At 58.7% G+C, this 12,920-nt stretch overlaps 1 protein-coding gene across 1 annotated transcript in view; it reads left to right on the top strand.

The window, feature by feature from the left end:
* Positions 1-278: 278 nt before the first annotated feature.
* The window catches only part of LOC140198345 (uncharacterized), a 94,892-nt gene continuing 82,250 nt past the window's right edge, over positions 279-12,920 (top strand). The window contains exon 1 of the mRNA XM_072259445.1: positions 279-451. The gene's annotated coding sequence lies outside the window, so the exon portion shown is untranslated. The remainder of the gene's footprint in view (positions 452-12,920) is intronic.

Genomic DNA, 12,920 nt, shown 5'->3' on the forward strand with positions numbered 1-12,920 from the left:
GTTGTTGTCCCACTGAAATCATAAGAAACCTCCATTCAGGTGCTTTTAAACACAGACGCTCCCCTACTGGTGACGTCATACAGCTGCCCCACGCGCCTGACGTCACGCATGGGGTCCTCCCCACACCGGGATCTGCCCTCACGTGCGCGGCGTCTTACGTCACCCACGCGCTGCTGCGCTCGAGCTTGGTCGGTTTAACGGCGGGGCTACTAATCGCGTGACCACCCCCTCCCCCCATCAGGAGCTGCGCTATTCCCATTGGTGCGCAGGAATGTCAATCGGTGGTTACAACCAATAGTGGAGGCGAAGCAGCCGAGAGGGCGTTGTTCCCGCTCAAGCGGGAAATCACCGTGACAGCGGAGCGAAGATGTCCGCTTTCTGATTTATTTCCCTTCACTCCGAGGGAGGTTGGGGCGTTTGTGGAGCGTCTCCCGCGGCCGGAGTCTGAGAGGTAGGAGGAGAGCGCTCGGCCTGGCGGTCTGATGCCGGTTCCCCGGGGTGGGTGTATTTTATTGAAGTGATGAAGACGGTGAGAGGGGGCGGACAGGATGTCTGTCCCGGCGGCGACAGTGGGGGGGGGGGGGGGGGGGGCTCATGTCTGAAGGGCGGAACGACTCTGATCTCCCGGTGGACGGTCAGTACCGGGAGAGTACAGTGAGTGTGGCTCGACCGAGAATGGACTCGATTCGCAGCCATTTGGACAATTGTGATATACCGTATCAGAAATAGGCGGTTTAATACAAATCGCTTCCTCGTATCCCTTCAGTGAGGCAGAACATGGGTGAGCAGATGCAATGGGACAGTCCTCGGCTTCCTCAGACGGCTGCAGCAGGAGCTTTTATTCATCAGTATTAATGAAGAGCGGGAAAACGTGAAGGTTAAAATAATGACGGGAAATATGGGAGATGCAATTAAATACTGATGATCCTGACTCCCAGTAACGAAACACGCCTCACGCTCTGCCTGTGTGTCACCAGGTAGCCACAGACTCCCACAGAAACCGCAGTTCTTCCTTTCACCTCTTCCAACCACCCTGTCTCCGTCCGAGCGGTACCCACCAGACCCCGTCTCCATCCCCCTCACCCCGCAAACACACCCTGTCCCCGCCCTGTAAACACACCCTGTCCTCGCCCTGTAAACACACCCTGTCCACACCCTGTCCCCATCCTGTACCCATCCTGTAAACACACCCTGTCCACACCCTGTAAACACGCCCTGTCCTCGCCCTGTCCCCACCCTGTAAACACGCCCTGTCCTCGCCCTGTCCCCATCCTGTAAACACGCCCTGTCCTCGCCCTGTCCCCATCCTGTAAACACACCCTGTCCTCGCCCTGTAAACACACCCTGTCCACACCCTGTCCCCATCCTGTACCCATCCTGTAAACACACCCTGTCCACACCCTGTAAACACGCCCTGTCCTCGCCCTGTCCCCACCCTGTAAACACGCCCTGTCCTCGCCCTGTCCCCACCCTGTAAACACGCCCTGTCCTCGCCCTGTCCCCATCCTGTAAACACACCCTGTCCTCGCCCTGTAAACACACCCTGTCCACACCCTGTCCCCATCCTGTACCCATCCTGTAAACACACCCTGTCCACACCCTGTAAACACGCCCTGTCCTCGCCCTGTAAACACGCCCTGTCCTCGCCTTGTCCCCACCCTGTAAACACGCCCTGTCCTCGCCCTGTAAACACACCCTGTCCACACCCTGTCCCCATCCTGTAAACATGCCCTGTCCTCGCCCTGTCCCCACCCTGTAAACACAACCTGTCCCCGCCCTGTCACACCCAGTAAACACACCCTGTCCCCGCCCTGTCACACCCTGTCCCCACCCTGTCACACCCTGTAAACACGACCTATCCCTCGCCCTGTCCCCACCCTGTAAACACAACCTGTCCCCACCCTGTCACACCCTGTAAACACGATCTATCCCCACCCTATCCCTGCCCTGTCACACCCTGTAAACACGACCTATCCCCACCCTGTAAACACACCCTGTCCCCGCCCTGCCACACCCTGTAAACACAAACTGTCCCCACCCTGTCACACCCTGCAAACACAACCTGTCCCCACCCTATCCCCGCCCTGTCACAACCTGTAAACACGACCTATCCCCACCCTGTCTCTGTCCGAGCGGTACCCACCAGACCCTGTCTCCATCCCCCTCACCCTGTAAACACGCCCTGTCCCCGCCCTGTCAACACACCCTGTCCCCACCCTGCAAACACACCCTGTCCCCGCCCTGCCACACCCTGTAAACACGACCTATCCCCACCCTGTAAACACGACCTATCCCCACCCTGTCAACACACCCTGTCTCCACCCTGTAAACACACCCTGTCCCCACCCTGTCCTCACCCTGTAAACACTCCCTGTCCTGTCCCCACCCTGTAAACACACTGTCTCTGCCCTGTAAACACATCCTGTCTCCGCCCTGTAAACACACCCTGTAAACACGCCCTGTCAACACACCCTGTCCCCACCCTGTCAACACACCCTGTCTCCACCCTGTAAACACACCCCGTCCCCACCCTGTCCTCACCCTGTCCCCGTCCTGTCCCCACCCTGTAAACACACCGTGTCCCCGCCCTGTGAAAACATCCTGTCTCTGCCCTGTAAACACACCTTGTCCCCACCCTGTAAACACGCCCTGTCCTCGCCCTGTAAACACACCCTGTCCACACCCTGTCCCCATCCTGTAAACATGCCCTGTCCTCGCCCTGTAAACACACCCTGTCCACACCCTGTCCCCATCCTGTAAACATGCCCTGTCCTCGCCCTGTCCCCACCCTGTAAACACAACCTGTCCCCGCCCTGTCACACCCAGTAAACACACCCTGTCCCCGCCCTGTCACACCCTGTCCCCACCCTGTCACACCCTGTAAACACGACCTATCCCTCGCCCTGTCCCCACCCTGTAAACACAACCTGTCCCCACCCTGTCACACCCTGTAAACACGATCTATCCCCACCCTATCCCTGCCCTGTCACACCCTGTAAACACGACCTATCCCCACCCTGTAAACACGCCCTGTCCCCGCCCTGTCAACACACCCTGTCCCCACCCTGCAAACACACCCTGTCCCCGCCCTGCCACACCCTGTAAACACGACCTATCCCCACCCTGTAAACACGACCTATCCCCACCCTGTCAACACACCCTGTCTCCACCCTGTAAACACACCCTGTCCCCACCCTGTCCTCACCCTGTAAACACTCCCTGTCCTGTCCCCACCCTGTAAACACACTGTCTCTGCCCTGTAAACACATCCTGTCTCCGCCCTGTAAACACACCCTGTAAACACGCCCTGTCAACACACCCTGTCCCCACCCTGTCAACACACCCTGTCTCCACCCTGTAAACACACCCCGTCCCCACCCTGTCCTCACCCTGTCCCCGTCCTGTCCCCACCCTGTAAACACACCGTGTCCCCGCCCTGTGAAAACATCCTGTCTCTGCCCTGTAAACACACCTTGTCCCCGCCCTGTAAACACATCCTGTCTCCGCCCTGTAAACACACGCTGTAAACACGCCCTGTCTCCACCCTGTAAACACGGCCTGTCCCCGCCCTGTCCGAACACTGTAAATACGCCCTGTCCCCACCTTATAAACACGCCCTGTCCCCACCCTGTAAACACGCCCTGTCCCCACCCTGTAAACACATCCTGTAAACACGCCCTGTCCCCGCCCTGTCCCAACCCGGTAAACACACCCTGTCCCCACCCTGTAAACAGACCCGGTCCCTGCCCTGTAAACACACCCTGACCCCACCCTGGAAACACACCCTGTATACACACCCTGTCCCTGCCCTGTCCCCACCCTGTAAACACACCCTGTCCCTGCCCGGTCCCCACCCTGTAAATACATCCTGTAAACACGCCCTGTCCCCGCCCTGTCCCAACCCGGTAAACACACCCTGTCCCTGCCCTTTCCCCACCCTGTAAACACACCGTCCTCACCCTGTCCCCACCCTGTAAACACACCCTGTCCCCGCCCTGTAAACACACCCTGACCCTACCCTGTAAACACCTCCTGTCCCCGCCCTGTCCCCACTCTGTAAACACACTCTGTCCCTGCCCTTTCCCCACCCTGTAAACACACCGTCCTCACCCGGTCCCTGCCCTGTAAACACACCCTGTCCTCACCTTGTAAACACACCCTGTCCACACCCTGTAAAACACCCTGTCCCCACCCTGTAAACACATCCTGTCCCTGCCCTGTAAACACACCCTGTAAACACGCCCTGTCTCCGCCCTGTAAGCACACCCTGAAACCTCCCTGTAAACATGCCCTGTCCCCGCCCTGTCCGAACACTGTAAATACGCCCTGTCCCCACCCTGTAAACACACCCTATCCCCACCCTGTCCCCACCCTATAAACACACCCTGTCCCCGCCCTGTAAACACGCCCTGTCCCCGCCCTGTCCCAGCCCGGTAAACACACCCTGACCCCACCCTGTAAACACACCCTGTCCCCACCCTGTCTCTGTCCGAGCAGTACCCACCAGACCCTGTCTCCATCCCCCTCACCCTGTAAACACGCCCTATCCCCACCCTGTAAACACGCCCTGTCCCCGCCCTGTCCCAGCCCGGTAAACACACCCTGACCCCACCCTGTAAACACATCCTGTCCCCGCCCTGTCCCCACCCTGTAAACACACTCTGTCCCTGCCCTTTCCCCACCCTGTAAACACACCGTCCTCACCCGGTCCCTGCCCTGTAAACACACCCTGTCCACACCCTGTAAAAACACCCTGTTCCGCCCTGTAAACACACCCTGTCCCCACCCTGTAAACACACCCTGAAACCACCCTGTAAACATGCCCTGTCCCCGCCCTGTCCGAACACTGTAAATACACCCTGTCCACCCTGTAAGTACATCCTGTAAACACCCCCTGTCCCAACCCGGTAAACACACCCTGTCCCCACCCTGTAAACACACTGTCCTCACGCTGTCCTCGCTTTGTAAACACGCCCTGTCCTCGCCTTGTCCCCACCCTGTAAACACACCCTGTCCCCACCCTGTAAACACGCCCTGTCCCCACCCTGTAAACACAACCTGTCCCCACCCTGTCACACCCTGTAAACACAACCTGTCCCCACCCTGTAAACACACCCTGTCCTCGCCCTGTCCCCACCCTGTAAACACAACCTGTCCCCACCCTGTCACATCCTGTAAACACAACCTGTCCCCACCCTGTCACACCCTGTAAACACAACCTGTCCCCACCCTATCCTCGCCCTGTCACACCCTGTAAACACGACCTATCCCCACTCTGTAAAGACACCCTGTCCCCATCCTGTCCCCACCCTGTAAACACACCGTGTCCCCGCCCTGTGAAAACATCCTGTCTCTGCCCTGTAAACACACCTTGTCCCCGCCCTGTAAACACGCCCTGTCTCCACCCTGTAAACACACCCTGTCCTCGCCCTGTCCCCACCCTGTAAACACAACCTGTCCCCACCCTGTCACATCCTGTAAACACAACCTGTCCCCACCCTGTCACACCCTGTAAACACAACCTGTCCCCACCCTATCCTCGCCCTGTCACACCCTGTAAACACGACCTATCCCCACTCTGTAAAGACACCCTGTCCCCATCCTGTCCCCACCCTGTAAACACACCGTGTCCCCGCCCTGTGAAAACATCCTGTCTCTGCCCTGTAAACACACCTTGTCCCCGCCCTGTAAACACGCCCTGTCTCCACCCTGTAAACACGGCCTGTCCCCGCCCTGTCCGAACACTGTAAATACGCCCTGTCCCCACCTTATAAACACGCCCTGTCCCCACCCTGTAAACACGCCCTGTCCCCACCCTGTAAACACATCCTGTAAACACGCCCTGTCCCCGCCCTGTCCCAACCCGGTAAACACACCCTGTCCCCACCCTGTAAACACACCCGGTCCCTGCCCTGTAAACACACCCTGACCCCACCCTGGAAACACACCCTGTATACACACCCTGTCCCTGCCCTGTCCCCACCCTGTAAACACACCCTGTCCCCACCCTGTAAACACACCCTGACCCTACCCTGTAAACATCTCCTGTCCCCGCCCTGTCCCCACCCTGTAAACACACTCTGTCCCTGCCCTTTCCCCACCCTGTAAACACACCCTGTCCCCACCCTGTAAACACACCCTGTCCCTGCCCTATCCCCACCCTGTACATACATCCTGTAAACGCGCCCTGTCGCCGCCCTGTCCCCACCCTGTAAACACACCCTGTCCCCGTCCTTTCCCCACCCTGTAAGCACACCGTCCTCACCCTGTCCCCGCCCTGTAAACACACCCTGTCCCAGCACTTTCCCCACTCTGTCAACACACCGTCCTCACCCTGTCCCCACCCTGTAAACATACCCTGTCCCCGCCCTGTAAACACACCCTGACCCCACCCTGTAAACACACCATGTCCCCACCCTGTCCCCGCCCTGTAAACACACCCTGTAAACACACCTTGTCCCCGCCCTGTAAACACACCCTCTCCACACCCTGTAAAAACACCCTGTCCCCGCCCTGTAAACACACCCTGTCCTCGCCCTGTAAACACACCCTGTCACACCCTGTAAACACACCCTGTCCCCACCCTGCCACACCCTGTAAACACAACCTGTCCCCACCCTATCCCCGCCCTGTCATACCCTGTAAACATGACCTATCCCCACCCTGTAAACACACCCTGTCCCCACCCTGTCCCTGCCCTGTCATACCCTGTAAACACAGCCTGTTCCCACCCTGTATACACACCCTGTCCCCACCCTGTCATACCCTGTAAACACGACCTATCCCCACCCTGTAAACACACCCTGTCCCCACCCTGTCTCTGTCCGAGCAGTACCCACCAGACCCTGTCTCCATCCCCCTCACCCTGTAAACACGCCCTATCCCCGCCCTGTCAACACACCCTGTCCCCGCCCTGTACCCACCCTGTAAACACACCTTGTCCCCACCCTGTCCTCACCCTGTGAACACACCCTGTAAATACACCCTGTCACCGCTCTGTCCCCACCCTGTAAACATACCCTATCCCCGCCCTGTCCCCACCCTCTAAACACACCCTGTCCCCACCCTGTAAACACACCCTGTCCCCACCCTGTCAACACACCCTGTCCTTGCCCTGTCCCCGCCCTGTAAACACGCCCTGTCCCCGCCCTGTAAACACACCCTGTCCCCGCCGTGTCCTCACCCTGTAAACACACTCTGTAAACAACCCCTGTAAACACACCCTGTCCTCACCCTGTGAACACACCCTGTCCCCGCCCTGTAAACACACCCTGACCCCACCCTGTCCACACCCTGTAAACACGCCCTGTCCTTGCCCTGTCCCCACCCTGTAAACATGCCCTGTCCCTGCCCTGTAACCACACCCTGTCCTCACCCTGGAAACACGCCCTGTCCCCGCCCTGGAAACACGCCCTGTCCCCGCCCTGGAAACACACCCTGACCCCGCCCTGTAAGCACACCCTGTCCCCGCCCTGTAAACACCCCCTGTAAACACACCCTGTCCCCACCCTGTAAACACACCCTGTCCCCGCCCTGTAAACACACCCTGACCCCACCCTGTTCCCAACCTGTAAACACACCCTGTAAACATACCATTTCCCCACCCTGTCCCCACCCTGTAAACACACCCTGTCCTCACCGTGTAAACACACCCTGTCCACACCCTGTAAACACACCCTGTCCCCACCCTATCCCCGCCCTGTAAACACACCCTGTCCTCACCTTTTAAGCACACCCTATCCACACCCTGTAAACACACCCTGTCCCTGCCCTGTCCCGATCCTGTAGACACACCCTGTCCCCGCCCTGTAAACACACCCTGTAAACACGCACTGTCCCCGCCCTGTAAACACAGCCTGTCCCCACCCTGTAAACACGCCCTGTCCTCGCCCTGTAAATACACCCTGTCCCCGCCCTGTAAACACAACCTGTCCCTGCCCTGTAAACATACCCTGACCCCACCCTGTAAACACACCCTGTCCCCACACTGTCTCTGTCCGAATGGTACCCACCAGACCCTGTCTCCGTCCCCCTCACCCTGTAAACATACCCTGTACCCGGGTTGTCCCCACCCTGTAAACACACCCTGTCCCCACCCTGTCCTCACCCTGTGAACACACCCTGTAAACACACCCTGTCCCCACCCTGTAAACACGCACTGCCCCACCCTGTAAACACACCTTGTCCCCGCCCTGTAAAAACATCCTGTCTCCGCCCTGTAAACACACCCTGTCCCCGACATTTAAACACACGCTGTCCCCACCCTGTAAACACACCCTGTCCCCGCCCAGTCCCCACCCTGTAAATACACCCTGTCCCCACCCTGTAAACACACCCTGACCCCATCCTGGAAACACACCCTGTATACACACCCTGTCCCTGCCCTGTCCCCACCCTGTAAACACACCTTGTCCCTGCCCTGTCCCCACCCTGTAAACACACCCTGTCCTCACCTTGTAAGCACACCCTATCCACACCCTGTAAACACACCCTGTCCCCACCCTGTAAACACACCCTGTCCCTGCCCTGTCCCGATCCTGTAGACACACCCTGTCCCCGCCCTGTAAACACACCCTGTAAACACGCCCTGTCCCCGCCCTGTAAACACAGCCTGTCCCCACCCTGTAAACACGCCCTGTCCCCACCCTGTAAATACACCCTGTCCCCGCCCTGTAAACACAACCTGTCCCTGCCCTGTAAACATACCCTGACTCCACCCTGTAAACACACCCTGTCCCCACACTGTCTCTGTCCGAATGGTACCCACCAGACCCTGTCTCCGTCCCCCTCACCCTGTAAACATACCCTGTACCCGGGTTGTCCCCACCCTGTAAACACACCCTGTCCCCACCCTGTCCTCACCCTGTGAACACACCCTGTAAACACACCCTGTCCCCACCCTGTAAACACGCACTGCCCCACCCTGTAAACACACCTTGTCCCCGCCCTGTAAAAACATCCTGTCTCCGCCCTGTAAACACACCCTGTCCCCGACATGTAAACACACACTGTCCCCACCCTGTAAACACACCCTGTCCCTGCCCAGTCCCCACCCTGTAAACACACCCTGTCCCCACCCTGTAAACACACCCTGTCCCTGCCCTGTAAACACACCCTGACCTCATCCTGGAAACACACCCTGTATACACACCCTGTCCCTGCCCTGTCCCCACCCTGTAAACACACCTTGTCCCTGCCCTGTCCCCACCCTGTAAACACACCCTGTCCCCACACTTTCCCCACCCTGTAAACACACGGTCCTCACCCTGTCCCCGCCCTGTAAACACACCCTGTCCCAGCCCTTTCCCCACCCTGTCAACACACCGTCCTCACCCTGTCCCCACCCTGTAAGCACACCCTATCCCCGCCCTGTAAACACACCCTGACCCCACCCTGTAAGTACACCCTATCCCCGCCCTGTAAACACACCCTGTCCCCACCCTGACACCACCCTGTAAACACACCCTGTAAAAACACCATGTCCCCACCCTGTCCCCGCCCTGTAAACACACCATGTCCCCGCCCTGTAAACACACCCTGTCCTCACCTTGTAAGCACACCCTATCCACACCCTGTCCCCACCGTGTCCCGATCCTGTAGACACACCCTGTCCCCGCCCTTTAAACACATCCTGTCCCCACCCTGTAAACACACCATGTCCCCACCCTGTCCCCGCCCTGTAAACACACCGTGTGCCCACCCTATCCCCGCCCTGTAAACACACCCTGTCCTCACCTTGTAAGCACACCCTGTAAACACACCCTGTCCCCACCCTGTCTCCAACCTGTAAACACGCCCTGTCCCCACCCTGTAAACACACCCTGTCCCCGCCCTGCCACACCCTGTAAACACGACCTATCCCCACCCTGTAAACACGACCTATCCCCACCCTGTCAACACACCCTGTCTCCACCCTGTAAACACACCCTGTCCCCACCCTGTCCTCACCCTGTAAACACTCCCTGTCCTGTCCCCACCCTGTAAACACACTGTCTCTGCCCTGTAAACACATCCTGTCTCCGCCCTGTAAACACACCCTGTAAACACGCCCTGTCAACACACCCTGTCCCCACCCTGTCAACACACCCTGTCTCCACCCTGTAAACACACCCCGTCCCCACCCTGTCCTCACCCTGTCCCCGTCCTGTCCCCACCCTGTAAACACACCGTGTCCCCGCCCTGTGAAAACATCCTGTCTCTGCCCTGTAAACACACCTTGTCCCCGCCCTGTAAACACATCCTGTCTCCGCCCTGTAAACACACGCTGTAAACACGCCCTGTCTCCACCCTGTAAACACGGCCTGTCCCCGCCCTGTCCGAACACTGTAAATACGCCCTGTCCCCACCTTATAAACACGCCCTGTCCCCACCCTGTAAACACGCCCTGTCCCCACCCTGTAAACACATCCTGTAAACACGCCCTGTCCCCGCCCTGTCCCAACCCGGTAAACACACCCTGTCCCCACCCTGTAAACAGACCCGGTCCCTGCCCTGTAAACACACCCTGACCCCACCCTGGAAACACACCCTGTATACACACCCTGTCCCTGCCCTGTCCCCACCCTGTAAACACACCCTGTCCCTGCCCGGTCCCCACCCTGTAAATACATCCTGTAAACACGCCCTGTCCCCGCCCTGTCCCAACCCGGTAAACACACCCTGTCCCTGCCCTTTCCCCACCCTGTAAACACACCGTCCTCACCCTGTCCCCACCCTGTAAACACACCCTGTCCCCGCCCTGTAAACACACCCTGACCCTACCCTGTAAACACCTCCTGTCCCCGCCCTGTCCCCACTCTGTAAACACACTCTGTCCCTGCCCTTTCCCCACCCTGTAAACACACCGTCCTCACCCGGTCCCTGCCCTGTAAACACACCCTGTCCTCACCTTGTAAACACACCCTGTCCACACCCTGTAAAACACCCTGTCCCCACCCTGTAAACACATCCTGTCCCTGCCCTGTAAACACACCCTGTAAACACGCCCTGTCTCCGCCCTGTAAGCACACCCTGAAACCTCCCTGTAAACATGCCCTGTCCCCGCCCTGTCCGAACACTGTAAATACGCCCTGTCCCCACCCTGTAAACACACCCTATCCCCACCCTGTCCCCACCCTATAAACACACCCTGTCCCCGCCCTGTAAACACGCCCTGTCCCCGCCCTGTCCCAGCCCGGTAAACACACCCTGACCCCACCCTGTAAACACACCCTGTCCCCACCTGTCTCTGTCCGAGCAGTACCCACCAGACCCTGTCTCCATCCCCCTCACCCTGTAAACACGCCCTATCCCCACCCTGTAAACACGCCCTGTCCCCGCCCTGTCCCAGCCCGGTAAACACACCCTGACCCCACCCTGTAAACACATCCTGTCCCCGCCCTGTCCCCACCCTGTAAACACACTCTGTCCCTGCCCTTTCCCCACCCTGTAAACACACCGTCCTCACCCGGTCCCTGCCCTGTAAACACACCCTGTCCACACCCTGTAAAAACACCCTGTTCCGCCCTGTAAACACACCCTGTCCCCACCCTGTAAACACACCCTGAAACCACCCTGTAAACATGCCCTGTCCCCGCCCTGTCCGAACACTGTAAATACACCCTGTCCACCCTGTAAGTACATCCTGTAAACACCCCCTGTCCCAACCCGGTAAACACACCCTGTCCCCACCCTGTAAACACACTGTCCTCACGCTGTCCTCGCTTTGTAAACACGCCCTGTCCTCGCCTTGTCCCCACCCTGTAAACACACCCTGTCCCCACCCTGTAAACACGCCCTGTCCCCACCCTGTAAACACAACCTGTCCCCACCCTGTCACACCCTGTAAACACAACCTGTCCCCACCCTGTAAACACACCCTGTCCTCGCCCTGTCCCCACCCTGTAAACACAACCTGTCCCCACCCTGTCACATCCTGTAAACACAACCTGTCCCCACCCTGTCACACCCTGTAAACACAACCTGTCCCCACCCTATCCTCGCCCTGTCACACCCTGTAAACACGACCTATCCCCACTCTGTAAAGACACCCTGTCCCCATCCTGTCCCCACCCTGTAAACACACCGTGTCCCCGCCCTGTGAAAACATCCTGTCTCTGCCCTGTAAACACACCTTGTCCCCGCCCTGTAAACACGCCCTGTCTCCACCCTGTAAACACACCCTGTCCTCGCCCTGTCCCCACCCTGTAAACACAACCTGTCCCCACCCTGTCACATCCTGTAAACACAACCTGTCCCCACCCTGTCACACCCTGTAAACACAACCTGTCCCCACCCTATCCTCGCCCTGTCACACCCTGTAAACACGACCTATCCCCACTCTGTAAAGACACCCTGTCCCCATCCTGTCCCCACCCTGTAAACACACCGTGTCCCCGCCCTGTGAAAACATCCTGTCTCTGCCCTGTAAACACACCTTGTCCCCGCCCTGTAAACACGCCCTGTCTCCACCCTGTAAACACGGCCTGTCCCCGCCCTGTCCGAACACTGTAAATACGCCCTGTCCCCACCTTATAAACACGCCCTGTCCCCACCCTGTAAACACGCCCTGTCCCCACCCTGTAAACACATCCTGTAAACACGCCCTGTCCCCGCCCTGTCCCAACCCGGTAAACACACCCTGTCCCCACCCTGTAAACACACCCGGTCCCTGCCCTGTAAACACACCCTGACCCCACCCTGGAAACACACCCTGTATACACACCCTGTCCCTGCCCTGTCCCCACCCTGTAAACACACCCTGTCCCCACCCTGTAAACACACCCTGACCCTACCCTGTAAACATCTCCTGTCCCCGCCCTGTCCCCACCCTGTAAACACACTCTGTCCCTGCCCTTTCCCCACCCTGTAAACACACCCTGTCCCCACCCTGTAAACACACCCTGTCCCTGCCCTATCCCCACCCTGTACATACATCCTGT

This window comes from Mobula birostris, chromosome 5, assembly GCF_030028105.1.
Source record: "Mobula birostris isolate sMobBir1 chromosome 5, sMobBir1.hap1, whole genome shotgun sequence".
NCBI classification, from domain to species: Eukaryota; Metazoa; Chordata; class Chondrichthyes; order Myliobatiformes; family Myliobatidae; genus Mobula; species Mobula birostris.